Source organism: Convolutriloba macropyga, chromosome 10 (genome assembly GCF_964194025.1).
Source record: "Convolutriloba macropyga chromosome 10, txConMacr16.3, whole genome shotgun sequence".
Lineage (NCBI taxonomy): Eukaryota > Metazoa > Xenacoelomorpha > Acoela > Convolutidae > Convolutriloba > Convolutriloba macropyga.
This window is the reverse complement of record NC_134477.1, coordinates 54,686,432-54,701,856: the sequence shown is the minus strand read 5'-3', so window position 1 is coordinate 54,701,856 and position 15,425 is coordinate 54,686,432.

The following is a 15,425-nucleotide window of genomic DNA, read 5'->3' as shown; positions in this document are numbered from 1 at the left end:
ATACGTTATTAGTCGATATCATAGTGATATTGGTTTTATACAAAGAAGGGTTGCTGAACTGTTTGGTCCGACTACTTTAGCCCGAACGTTTGCTAAATTTTCCAAAATTCAGCCTTTTTCATCAAAGTGGCACCAATTTTGATTCTTTAGCCCAACCTCCCCTCGCCGCAACCGGTGGCTTTCCATTTCAAAGTTAAAAGGGAAACAAAAACTTTTACCAATCGGTTTTGCTTTTTATCGGGACAAGAATCAAGGGCTGGGGGATGATGACGCATTTTTTTTTAAATGGTAAGTCCCACTAATCTACAAAAAGAAAATCAGTGACTTCTCGCGTTAATTCTTAAGAGAATCTCCTTCCTGAAAAAATAAATTTTATTCAATTTTGCTATTCTGAATTTTGATTTGAAAAACTTACGTTCCTAACTTATTGGATTCCTGCCTTCGAAACGTTTTAATTTCACTTTTAAGATTTCCAATTTTTTTTGAGGCAGTTTAATATTTGTTGAGATAAACTTGATTCTCTTTGTGTTTCTCTTAACTTGCGTTATTTTTCATACAGGATTTTTTTGTATTTCAACCTCGTAATGCTTTTTATGACCCCTGTCATACGGCAATGGATACCCTTCATGTATCCATATCCGTATTTTAAATTAATTCATTGTTGTAAGTTCCATTTGAAGGGCGAATGCCATTTAAGTTCAGTTGCTATATACTTCCTCCCATTTTTAGCAGTTTAGTCTGTTCATTCTATCTGTACCGGATATATATTCATTCACGTTGTAAACAAATCAAACTTTGCATCCTTTATGTATGATTAAAGCCCTGAACAAACTTTCTTTTATAATTTGTATCATCAATAACTTTCATTCTCCAATTTGCAGCGCTAACGCTCAGTCTAATTTAATTCTTGCAAACGCTTCTCATTTGAGCTTATTAGTTCAGTTAGAAACAATCGCACCGCGATTGCCCAATCTAAAAAGTATCTAGTTGAAAGTAACAACTAAACCTGCCATTCGCGGCGCAAGTGCCTATCTCAGCTTGTGCGAGGCCATTTGCAATTCAATTGACTATAATCATTGTGTACGAGTATAACATGGCGCAGTCAGCAGCGGACTCAAAGAAAACACCACTTCATATAGAAGCATTTTGGGAGAAACCGACAGCAACACCTCCTCTGACGTGGATCAAATGGACGCAGCAATGGAAATTGGCTCTCCTTGCTAAGGAAGGGATACAATTGGACACCCTGTTGAATGATCCCACAATAACAGTGACTTACCCGCCTGAACCTACCTACGAAGAACCGGTGGAAAACCACACAGGCAACGGAAAGAGATCGTAAATTTCGAAACCAGCAAATGAAAGTAAACTGGCAAAATCGTTGCAAAAAGGTTGAAGAAATCGGGATCCTCTTTGGAGACAAACTGTGGGGAATTTGTGAACAGAAGACAATATCGTCGCTATATCTGAGCATTGGTACAGAGGGACGGTGGATCTTCAAGAGCAAATACCCTCATTTTCAGATCGAGAAACAACCTTTTAAAGATTTGTGGCGGGCAATGAAGGAATCATTCACAAAGGTTCGTAATATAACTTACGATCGCTTTGTTTTCTACTCGTGTAAGCAGCAAAAAGGAGAGTCGGTAGAAAGTTTCTACGGGCGTCTCATAGAATTGGCGGAGAATTGCAATCTTGGTAGTGAAGAAACTACACTAATTCGTGATGCATTCATATTAAATATGCTTGATCACGAGACTCAGAAAGAGTTGTTGAAGGAAACAGTAGAACCACCAAAAGCATTGGAGATAGCCATACAAATGGAAATGGGAGCGCAGAATCAGCAGAAAATAACCAAAACTTGATGTCAGGTAATACTGTGAATTTCATCAATAATAACTCAGTACGCAATCGCAACGCGAATGGACATTCAATAAAACGAGACTTCACACGCTACCCAACTGTCCCTCAAAATTATCAATATACGAGTGTTTGTACGGATTGTGGTTTTCGTTGGAGCCACAACCATAAGCAGATTTGTCCCGCGAATGGTAAGAAATGCAATAACTGTGGTATTATGGGTCATTTCGCCAGAAAATGTCGCAAACCAAAAAAGTCACAGAATCCAATTCAGAAAACCCAAAAATCAAATGTAAACCAAATCGATCAGTCGCCGGAAAAAAGTGATGACGAAGAATCCGTCAACTATATAACGAGCTATCAACAATTGTACGAACAGGTGTACGATTCAAACTACGATAGTGATTCAGATGACAATGTGGCGGCGATTTCTTCGGATTCAGTTCATCAATTGGAACCACTGAACGTGGAAGTGCAAATGGGGGAAATAAAAACATCTGCTATGATTGACTCTGGAAGTGCTGTCAGTATCATCACAAAAAGTTTAGCGAATAAAATCATCCGGTCTACAAAATCAGCCAAATGGACAGATTCAACAGAAAGAAGAAATTTGAAAACTTTTTCAAATGAGCCGATTAAAGTCATTGGGCACTTGGAAACCACAGTAATCTACAATCAATGGCAAGACGAATCAGCAATGTTGACTGTGGTAGATGATGGGCACAAAAATGTCATCGGAAGAGATCTGTTCACTACATTGGGACTTGAACAGAAACTGGTAAATGTGTTTATAACATCAATAATTCTACATGTAAAATTAAAAAGTCAATCGCGACGCAATTTCCACTTCTAGTATCAAGAATTGGCTTATCTAAAACACATGTAGCGAAATCAAAGTTCATCAAAAGTTCACAGCAAAGCATCAAAAAGGTCGACGTGTTCCGATAAATCTTCAACCTAGAGTGTCAGACGAATTAGAAAGATTACAGACTGAAGGTCATATCGAAAAACTATCTAGTTGCTCTGACAAACATTTCATCTCCCCGATTGTAATCACAGTGAAGAAAGATCAGTCGATAAAATTAGCCTTAGATTCTAAAGTACTAAATAAAGCAATACATAAAAATAAATACCAAATGCCTAATATTGAAATGTTAATCGACACCATCTCACAACACCTTACAGATACACAAAACGGTCAACAAGCATATTTCACAACATTAGATCTAAAGTATGCATATAGTCAACTAAAATTACATCACGACACAGCAAAACACTGTAATTTTAACATCATATGTGGAGAATCTACAGGTACATATAGATTCAAAACTGGTTTTTATGGACTTCCAGATATGCCGGTAGAATTTCAAAAAGCTATGGATTACACAACTATGGGCTTGCAAAACACATATTGTTTCTTGGACGATATCATAATCGTTAGTACCGGCACTGAAGCAGACCATTTAGCCTACGTTCACAAATGTCTAAAGAAATTAGATGACGATAGCTTGAGAATTAACCTCCAGAAATGTCACTTTGCTAAATCAGAAATAGAATGGCTCGGTTACAAATTTACACAGACTGGAATATCACCTTTAGAAAGCAAAACAGCTGCAATTTTAACAATACCACCACCAACAACATTAAAACGTCTTAGATCATTTCTAGGATCAGTACATTACATTGGCAACTTTATACCACACCTAGCATAATTATGTCATCCACTTAGACGACTTTTAAAGAAATCAGTAAAATTCATCTGGACAGATGAACACACTAAACATTTTAATCAGATTAAAGAAAAAATTGCAAATAGTACAGAAAATAGCCATTACAACCCTAAATTGGACGTTCGCGTAAAATGTGATGCCTCTCGTTCAGGATTGGGGGCAGCATTAGAACAAAATACACCGGAGGGTTGGAAACCAATAGCATTCGCGTCAAGATTTCTAAATTCAACGGAAGAACGCTACAGTGTCAATGAATTGGAACTATTAGGGATAGTTTTGTCAATTGATTATTTTAAATACTACTTATACGGTAAAAATTTTACGGTAGTGACAGATCATAGAGCTCTATTGTCCATACTTAAAGAACACCGATCAAACAAGTCATACAATAGTCGACTGTCTCGATGGATAGATAGATTGCTACCGTACAATTTCACAATTGAGCATATGCCAGGTGCAAAGATGGGACTCGTTGACTACATTTCCAGAAACCCATTCGCCAGAGCTAAAAAGATATCTACATAAGACGAAAATTTTGTTGTAGCAACAATTTCAAAAATCCGTGATTCAGTGAAACACCTAATTATAAATAGACAAACAGCAACTAAAAAATTTAAAAACATTTCAAAGTCAAATTTGCCTTCACTAAAAGTAACACGACCATTCGCATCGCGATTAACCATATCACAAAGTGATAATTCACCTAATTGCAAGAAAGCATTTGCATCACAATTAACTGTTTCACCATTGAAAACTCCATTCGCACCGCAATTAACACATGCTAATTCTAAAATTAATCCGTATTCTGTACATCCATTTGCGTCGCAAATGCCACCTAAAGTTACAAAAATACAATTTGTACCAAATCACCGTAAAGTAAATAATTCACATTCCATTAACAAATTCGCTGCAAAAGAGGTGCAAATATTAGACAGTAAAGAATGTGAACAATCTGAACAATTATCCCCAATGCAGCCCATTAATGGTAATAAGTCAAGTAATACACCTAATAACACTAAATTAAGCGCGAAAACACAAATCCCCAAGTATAAATACCACTTACACAAAAATCACTCGCTTTTTGCCCAAATTCTGCCTACGAAACACTACTTTGTAATTAAACACAATAAACCTCTCATATCAAATAATTCAGTAAATAGTATCAAAACGATGTCAAAGGCCAAAGCAAACCGCTCTAAATCGACCCCTACTAAGGCGAGAGTAACTTTCTCCGGCACGACACCTTCAACACCCAAATCCAATGCAACAACTCATACAGAAACCCCAACTGGTAGTATGATAGACGAAGCCGACGACATGATGTTTACTGAGACACTCAATAAAGTGTTCAGTAAGAAGTTTCTGGCAATACTGACTGGAAAGGACGCGATACTGAAAGAAGTGAGGGACTGTGTGATTAGAAATGATGCGGAACGATTGCAAGAGATCAGTCCTTATCTCTTCTCATATTGGAGAGATCTAAGCGTGAAACACGGGTGTGTCTGCTTAGATGAGAGAAATTGCGATTCCAAAATCAATTAAGGATGCGGTGTTGGAAGATATTCATTCCACACATCCAGGCAGTTTCGCTATGCTCTCTTTAGCCCAAAATATCTGGTGGCCCTACATCCACAGAGACATACTGGCAAAAGCCAGTGAGTGCAAAGCTTGCACGGAAATTGGTAAGAACCTCAAATCAGTGATTCCGCACCGCAAATGGACACCTCTACCTAAATGTAGTGAACCAAATGACGAAAAACAATTAGATTTTGGTGGTCCAATTTTAAATGAGAAAGGCATAGAACAATATTTTATTACAAGTATAGGTAGATATTCTAAATACCCCACAGCAGAAATAACAAATAATGCATCAGGTCCAAATGTAATCAAATTCTTAAATAATTATATATATCAACACGGAGTACCTAAAACTATTAGATTAGATCAAGCTAGATGTTTTACAGGAAAAAAGTTTGAGACATTTTGTACAGAAAATAATATTACACCTATATATGCACCAGCAATTGACCATAGAGCAATCGGATTAGTAGAACGTATCATTCAAACAATTAAACGACAATTATCTTGCATGAAATCACAATTAAATAAAAAATTTAACTTAGAAAAATCACTGAAAGCAATAATACAACGACTAAGAATATCAAAACAAAAAACAATAACAATCACACCATTTGAGGCACACTTCGGTAGAAAATGTAACACACCTATATCAAATATTACAACTAAATCTGATAGCAAAAATCTCAACTATAATGCAACAATTAATTATTATTTAGACGAAGATACAATCCCGGGCCGCTCCTACCTTACAGAAGAACAGTGGGCGGATACAGCTCTTTGTTCTGACATGGAAATTGAGCGAGTCATTTGCGCCGCAAGTACCCGCGCTAGAACAGCAGAGAAACGAAACGACGGGGAAGATCGTTTCATAAAGCCAGATGTCGTTTACCGCGCAATTCCCTGCTCAGAACGTAGCGTGAAGGTGAAGTTGGCCCGCAAAATACACGAGAACCAACGCCAAAGGAAGAACTTGGATGGCCTCTATGAGGTATTAGCACCTGGCAGCACAGTGCGCAAAATAAGTCCTACGACGATTGTCATCAAAGAACCCTACAAACAAGAAGTACGGGTTAGGAACTCTGGCATTGCCAAATTTGGGACGCGGGCTGAACGTGAAACGGAGCTAGCACAATACATAGAACGACGCCCAAAGAAGATAAACGAAAAAACTCTCGAACAAAAAATTCAGCAACACAAACGAGATCTTTTTCAAAAAAATACTGGCGAGAAAAAGATAAAGCGCAATAGGAAACAAACAGATGATGTGAGTGTCGTTTCTTCGGGACGATCTTGCATATCTACAGCTAGCAATATTGCAAGATCATTGAAGATGAGAGTGCCAAAAAGAAACCCGAAATACGACGAGGCATTCCAAAATCGACCCGATCTCACACAAATACTAAATTTCAGTCCAATCGCGCCGCAAGTAGCTTCGTCCGATACAGCAGGACCATCCGGGGCACAAATAGCCTCATCAGTACAAAAACAGCCTACACCCATCTTGCGGACAGTGATACCAACTCACGGTCAGTGATACATCGGATTCCGACACGTCTTCTATTCGGAAAAGCAAAAGAACATTGAAGAAGAAGTCCCAAAAATCACAAACAATTGTCGAAAAAGTTCGTAGCACAGAAGGCTACACTGATTATCAGGATACTGGAGTTGTGGGAGAGTCAAATGAAGGAGCTGAGTATTCGCAAGACCAACCGAGGAACATGACAGTTCTCCAGGCTGAAAATGCTGAAAATAGCGATAGCGAATGAACTTAGATAAAGCAAACTTTCATAAACTTTTATTTTACCTATTATTTAATATTTTATTACTTAGTAACCAGTGAATATTTATTAATTTTCTGATTTTAATTAGTAATTTATTTTTCTCCAAGAGGAGGAAATGTCATACGGCAATGGATACCCTTCATGTATCCATATCCGTATTTTAAATTAATTCATTGTTGTAAGTTCCATTTGAAGGGCGAATGCCATTTAAGTTCAGTTGCTATATACTTCCTCCCATTTTTAGCAGTTTAGTCTGTTCATTCCATCTGTACCGGATATATATTCATTCACGTTGTAAACAAATCAAACTTTGCTTCCTTTATGTATGATTAAAACCTGAACAAACTTTCTTTCATAATTTGTATCATCATTAACTTTCATTCTCCAATTTGCAGCGCTAACGCTCAGTCTAATTTAATTCTTGCAAACGCTTCTCATTTGAGCTTATTATTTCAGTTAGAGTCAATCGCACCGCGATTGCCCAATCTAAAAAGTATCTAGTTGAAAGTAACAACTAAACCTGCCATTCGCGGCGCAAGTGCCTATCTCAGCTTGTGCGAGGCCATTTGCAATTCAATTGACTATACTCATTGTGTACGAGTATAACTACCCCAATTATTAAAATATAAAAATTGATATAGAACGCTACTCTGTTAATAAAAAAGCTCCTACATCGCGGTGGTGGTGGGGAAGTGGCGTCCGAAATTTGCGCTCAAAGATGGACGGGAAACACAATAGATACAGAAATTAAAAGACAATCTTCCTACTCATAACGAGGTTAGACAACAAATAACGAGGTTAGACACCGCAGGTGTGCTCAGTTTATTTTGACATGTTTGGTCTTAAACGTAGGAAAAACTTGGCAAGTTTCGCATTAGAAGATTCGATATTTTTGGTTTTTAAATGAAAAAAACATATTTGGTTTGTTTGGTTGGAAACTTGAAAAACCACTAAAACCATTTCAGGCTTTTCCGCTTATAGCCCGCCTCCAACTTAGAGGTCAGATAACCTATATCCCCCCAATTATCTAAATATACCATAAAGGGGAGCACTTATTTCACGGGGTCTATAATGAGGAAAACTGTTTTGGTTTTGAATACAAAAATGTGTTTTTTGTTTACACTGCAGGCAGATGCTAAGATAGCGTCATTTTGCGTGTATTTCAGTCATGTTTCTCAGAGAAAAATTCTGTAAAGTTCAATATTCATGCAATTTCAGTTTGCTGCTCAAATCACATTTGCCCGAATATATTTATACTCAGCAAAAATGCTGTTCTCTACAAACATGTAATATGATGAGGAAAGTATCAAAAGCGAATAAATTCAACTCGCTCAATTTTTGGTATATATAGAACGTTAGTTTTCGCATTTTTTAGTATGCGCATTTAACAGGCAATTTTAATTAACCCTAATCCTTGGATCAGAAGTATTAGTCCTTTGACCATGCTTTCATTCGGGGGTTGGGCTTAGTCGCCAATAAGAGTACGTCTCAATAATCTACAGAAAATTTTAGTGGACTCCTGACGTTATTTCTTGAGGTTGTCAACTTTTAGCTTAGTCTCAGCAAAAATATGTTGGTTACATTTTTGTTGCGATAAACTCGATTCCCTTGTTGTTTTTTTAAAGTTTTTTTTAATTGGATTTTTTGTATTTCGACCTTGTAATGCTTTTTATGACCCCCACTATTAAATTATGAAATGTGATATAGCACGCTAGTATGTTTAAAAAAAATAGCGAGTGCGTCGCAGTGGGGGGGGGGGGTGGGTCTCTAATGTGCCAAACTCTGCTTATCCTACTCCAAGAGACAACAAACAAAAACGTAAGGCATTGCCGCTTTTGATTTAAACGTAGGAAATCGTTGACCTGTTTGGTATTGAAAGATTCGGTATATTTGGTTTTCAATTGTAAGAAATGAAGAAAAGTTCGGTTTGTTTGGTTCGAAACGCGAGATGCCAATTTCATTTTTTTCGCGGTCTTTCCAGTGATAGCCCCCTTCCCCAACATATTGTCAAAAAACTATACCCCATCCTCCAATCATGCTAAATATGCCAAAACGAGGGACTTTTACTTCACGGGGGGCTATAATGGGAAAAGTTTTCCATTTTGTTTTTCCATAAGAATTTTTTTTTGTTTACCATGCAGTCAAATAATATGATATTGTCAGTTTTGCATGTATTTCAAACGTCGTTTTTCTCAGAAAAAAATCTGTAAAAAGTGCAAATTATATGCAAATTTCTTTTTGTTGCTTAGAACAGTAGTGCTGTTTTCCGATCACATGTAGTATTAAGATCAGGAAAGTAGATGAAAGCAAAGCACATAAATTCGACGAGCTCAAAATTTTGGTGTATATGTCGGTAGTTTTTGCATTTTACAATGTGCGCAATTCAGGGACAAGTGTAATTAACTCTAATCATTTGATCAGGGGTATTAATCTTTTGATCATTCTTCGGTTAGGGCGGATTAGTCGCCAACTTTTGCATTGCTGTTGTCATCAAGAATGCGCATCAAGGGACGTTAGGATATCTGCGAAGAATAGGAACGGCAGTTTGGTAGATCTTTTTTGCATTGTCGCTGATCTCGGCAAGTTAAGCTAAAACTAAGAAAACCAACAAAATGTTCTTCTTTAGCTCGTTGACAAAGCTAATTGAAGAAATGTAAACTTTTGGTTTGTCGAAGAATTTTGTGATTTCTGTTGATTAATTTGCATTCGCCGATTTTTGATATGGTGTCTTGGGGTTTGTGACTGAATATACCGACAGTTTCTTACGTTCGAAAACGAACATACAGACTGTTTCTTAACTCTGAAGCCAAACATGCCCAAAATTTCTTAAGTTTGGAGCGAACATGTCAACGGTTTTATACGTTTGACAGCAAACAAACCGACGGTTTATGCGTTGAAAAACAAAACACAACGACGGTTTGTTATTTTAAAAACCAAACATAGCGACGGTTTCTTACATTTCAAACCAAACAAATCGACCATTTTCTAAGTTTGAAACGTAAAATAAAGCCGACAATTTTTTATGTTTAAAAAACCAGCAGACCGAAGAAAAAACGTTAGGGTTTTCGTGGTTTCTCTATAACTAAAACGAGAAAAAAAACATACCGACAATTTTCTTACGTTTAAAAACAACACTTTCTGGACGGGGTATCTATCTCACAATGCTTTATATAGACAAACAAGGATTCGGACTCTCTTTTGAAGACGGTTGAGGTGCGGAGGACAAAAATTGGTAAAAACCCAGGTTGAGGTCCAGACCCAAACTTTGGTCTGATCAGACTTTCCAGACGACAGTTAACCCTGATCAGACTTTGCAGACCCAAGTTACCTCTGATCAGACTTTCCAGACACAAGGACTCTCTGATCAGAATTTTCAGACCAAAGGCGTTCTGATCAGACTATCTTCAGACCATGGTCCAGATTCAAATGCAGACCATTACCCAGACCTTAATCAGACATCATCAGACTCAAGTGCGCTCGAAGAGGCTATGATTAGATCCAGTTGCGCACGAGCAATTATGGTTACACCCAGTTGCGCTTTTATCCATTTATGATTAGACTGAAGCGCGCTCGAAACCAGTTATTATCAGACTCAAGTGAGCCCGAAATAGTCTGATCAGAGAAAGATTTTACTTACGAACAAATTTTGCTATAGTATATTCATTTCATAAAAACTGATGTTTGCAGTATTTAGTTCATCTAAGGAAAAATCAATTATAAAAGTATTGCTTAAGAAAACGAAACCCAATTGTTGAGAACAAAAATTTTATTTAGTGTACCGTTTAGTGTATATTTCTGACTCATTGGATGAGTTTAGACAGCTTTCCTTAGAAAACCTTGTGGTCTTCAGTTGATCAAAAATTCCTCTGAAGGGGACCGGCTTTTGCTATCAGCTGGACTCCTTTTTTCTGATCAGAGCTATCGGATTTTAGATGAGTATTTGATCAGAACGCTGCTCTATTGCTGCCTCTTGGCAGAGCCAACGTCTCTCAGTAAAAAACATTAAAATAAAAAAATAAGGCGCTCGAAATGGTCCCTGATCAGACCCGAATGCGTTCATAAACATTTCTGATCAGATCCAAGTGCGCTCGAAGAGGTTATGATCCGACCCATTTGCGCTTGAAGTGGCCTCTGATCAGACCCAAATGCGCTCGAAACCGCCTATGATCAGAATATTCAGACCAAATTGACCTCTGATCAGACCATCTCCAGACCATCGACCAGACTGTAGTGCGCTCGAACTTCCGTCCAGACCCTGTATTTTCGGTCTGGGATCACACGGTTGTGCGCTCGACTGGGTCTGATCATAACCATTTTGGGTCTGGAGTTCCCCCTGTGAATGTAAGGCTTTAACTGAATCTGTAACAGACATTTGCTGAATTTTAGATAGCTGAATAAAAAACCGCAGATCTTATAAAATTTCAATACCAAGTTTACTGAATTTTGCCAACCCTACAAAAAATTCATTGTTAATTGTATTCATTGCAATTCTCACTAAAGTACGCAGTTTTTATCGAATGCGTCGCTAAAAGATGCGGCGGCCAATTTGGTGTTAATTTTTTTTGATGCTATTCACAGCAAATTTTTGATTATGTTTCGACAAAATCTCGATAAAGGAGTAGCTTGTATCACTATAAAGATGTCAGTATATCAATTTAAAACGTCCATGTTACCAATAAGTGTGATCACCTATAATGGAAAAATTGAACATGTAGGAAATTAATGCTGCTAACTATTATCAGGGGTAATAGTAGTAATTAATAACCAAATACCCTTCCCCCCAAATACCGTCTACTGTTAAACATAAATGCGTTTCTCAGTTTGCAGCCCCCCCCCCCCCCCCACGTAAAGTCCCCCCCCCCCCCACCCCAGGTGAGCATGTTTAACAAAATTGGGGGGGGGGGGCTATGCATTTATATTATCACTGATATAGGGAGAGGGTACTAAAATTTCCCGGACTCGAACATAGTTACCCCCTCTGTACCCATGTTATGGAGCTTCGGGTAGGTAATATTTGGGATCTTTTCCGTTTTAGCCCCCCCCCCTCCAGCTTAGTGGGGGGGGGGGGGAGGCAAACGGTAGCAGTTTTGAAAGACCTCACCTCCTGTTCCGATGAACAACATGCTTCTCATTTTGATAAAGCGAATGATGCTAAACGATTGGTTGTGAATACGAATGATTGGGAATAACAATAAAGAATTTCACAAAACAAAATTGAAAAAAAATTAAAAATGGAAGACCGTGTTAGAGTTTCATTTCGAAAATGAATGTCAGAAGTCACGGCTGGAAACAATTCCCTCCAAAGTTGTCTAAGAAAGCTTTCGGAAGAAAAATTTAATAATTTACGGATGAGCGTCATTTTTGTATTCGTTAAAAAAAGCAGTACAACGAGGAAAACTGGTGTCATTAAGCGTATTGGATCTATTCTGTTCCCCCCCCCCCCCCCAGCTTAGTGGGCTAATATTTTTTTCCACCCCCAGGCGCACGTGCTATTTTATAGCACGTTACATAGTAACGTCCTGTATAACAGCATACAAATTGTAACTGGGGGACGTAAAACACACTTGGGGGGGGGGCAGAATAGATCCAGTGTATTAATTAGACTACTGAGTTTGGATGTATCGAATTAATAAAGGAGAGCAACGAGTTCAAACGTCGCGTACAACCATCATTAACGAGCATCAAATACAGTAGTCTAACGTACACTTGATGACCAGTTTTGGTCGACAACGTTAAGAGAACTTACGACGAGATAGTTCAAAATCGGAAATCATTTTTGAAAAAATTTGAAATAAAATAAAGGTACAATTTGCAACTCAGCTGATGTTTAAAATTAAAGGATGCTAAGAATTTATAGCTTTTATAATGATTTTTGCTACATGGAATGACCTCAAACACTCCACGAAGAAAATTACGAGTACCTAATAAAAAACATTATTTCCGAGTCAGGAAATCACAGTTTGAGATAACGAAGTTGTTTTAATCACTGAAATTGGTAAAAACTCCCTTTTTGACTTCACAGAACGATTTGACCTCTGATCAAGTTCAGACTTTATGTACGTTCTTCTGGTTATCCAGACACTCTAATTTTACTTGATGGCTTCAAGCTGGGTAACCTATGACCAGAGGCTGGTTTTTGGTGCGGGACGGTTTGATCTCAGGTCAGTTAGGAGCTGGACTTCATCGTGGACAATAACCAAAACTCAAGAAACAACTTACGTATGTGGTGACCTTAAGAATAAAAATCTATATTTGAGAACCGGATCTTATTTGATCACGTTGATCGTCCGTGATTTAATTCAGTTGAATGGGTCAAACATATTCCATTCGCGTTTTTGAACAAAATCGAGAAATATTTTTTTTCTTTCTATAATACATTTGCTACATGAAATCAACTGATATACTCTACGAAAAATATTACGCGGGAATTATTTTAAGATAAAAAATTACTTTTTCGGATAACAAGCTAGTATAAATAAGTGGACTTTTCAAAACACCATTTGACATCTCAAGGTGAAGTGATTTGTTATCGCATTTTGTTCAGAATTTTCTGGGTTCTTCTGGTTATTCATTCAGTGTGATTTTACTTAATAGTTCCAATTGTGTGTCAAGAGATGGTCTGCTCAGGAGTTGTTTCTGGTCTGGGATTGATCAATCAGAGGTCATTTATGTTCTGGGATTCCAAACTTGGCCTAAACAAAATTAAAACACTCACGTGCACATTTTAAAATGCCGCAGTACCAGAGGTTAAAATGCAGTGCCAGTTAAAGTCTGCAGTGCCAGAGGTTAAAATGCCAGAAGTTGCTATTTAGCCAGAAGTTGACATCCCCTGATTTTCGTCATTTTAAAACGTTCGCCTTTCGTGTTTCAAGCATGGTTACCTGACTCTGCAGAAGTCACTTGGAAATTCTGACTTAATATCTCAAACCGCTTCGGGGTTCTCAATAAACGCCAGAAGTTCTCGGTGAATTCAAGCGGAGTCACTTGACCATTACTTGAAGACGCACATGCAAGCACATGCAAATGCCGCAAGTCTGTAATGCTAGAATTCAAAATGCTATTTTCTTGATACATAGACAGATGTTGACTTTCGTGATTTTTTTTGGCGTTTTCAAACTTGCGTGCAAAGTTGCGTGTTTAAAGCAACGTTACGGGACTCTGCAGAAGTGACTCCGAAATTCTGGTTGAACATCTCGAGCCAGCACTGGTTCTCAATGAACGCTTGAAGTTCTCAAACATATCCTGCTGATTCTCACTTTTGAGGGTGATCAAGAAAAGGAGGTTCAATTTTGTTTGTTAAACGACAAAAAATATTTTGTTCACTCGAGGTTTTCTCGAAGCGTTTTTGATAACGTTTAGTTTTTTGTATCAAACTGGCTCCGCTATGACGCGTAAGAAATTTACCCGGTTTCCCATAGATTTGTTGGCAATTTAACATTTCTATCGATAGTGAGTCGTTTGGATGCGTTGTGTGACAAATTTCTCCTTTTTTGTTATGATTGCTTCAAAAATGTTTATTGTTTTCAGTTTTCTGTTTTCAAAAATGACTGAGTGACTAACTTGATTTTTTCATGATTTCTATTGAATTATTTCTCCGTTTTCGTGCTAAAATCGAGTGTATTAATTTGTTTGTTTTTGTCAATCTATACCATCTCATTTTTTTCTGGCTGAGTGCTTTCTTTGCCGGCGAAAATATTAGTATTGTGGCGGATTGGGTTGTGTCTGACAACATTCTCCATTGTTCTCTTATTTTTTACACTCTAAGGCGTTTTTAGAATAGAATAGACTTCAGTGATTGAAGGTTTTTGCTTTCATAATTTGAGATTTAAATTTTCTTCAGGCATCCTGTATGTAAAATGTGTCGATTGGAAGTCGGAATTCAGTTTGCATTAATTTTGTCTGTTGAGTGTTCATCTCAAATGGTTTTCTAGTAGACCGTCGAAAATAAGGACTTGTTTGATTGGAACTATTACACTTGAGATAGAGTATACTTTTTGAATTGTTTCCTAATTAAAAACTATTTAAAATTTAATATTTACTATTTTTGGTCTTTCTTGATTAGTTTTTCTTTATTTCCAAAAAAAACTATTTTCTATTCAATTTGTTTTGCAAGCCAGTTTTCTCGAGTATGTTTTTTTTGGTTTTTCACTTATTGTCACGACCCATTTTTTAAAATTCGGTTTGTGAGAGTGTGTGAATTATTTTAAAGTTACTTTAAAATTGAACTAAACAGGGCCCGTGGTTAATCCAAGTGATCAAAAAAGTGGAATAAGCAGAATCGAGATGACCACTACCATTTTCGTCATTTTAAATCTGACTGTCTTGATTTTGAAGCTCAAACTGACTGATTTTAAGAGTCGTAGATGTTCGATCTCTTTCATCTAATCTCAAAAAAAGGAACATTTCAGGTCATATTTCAATAAATTACTACTGGCTCATTAAGTCCAAAATCATCACTACATATAGGAACCATTGT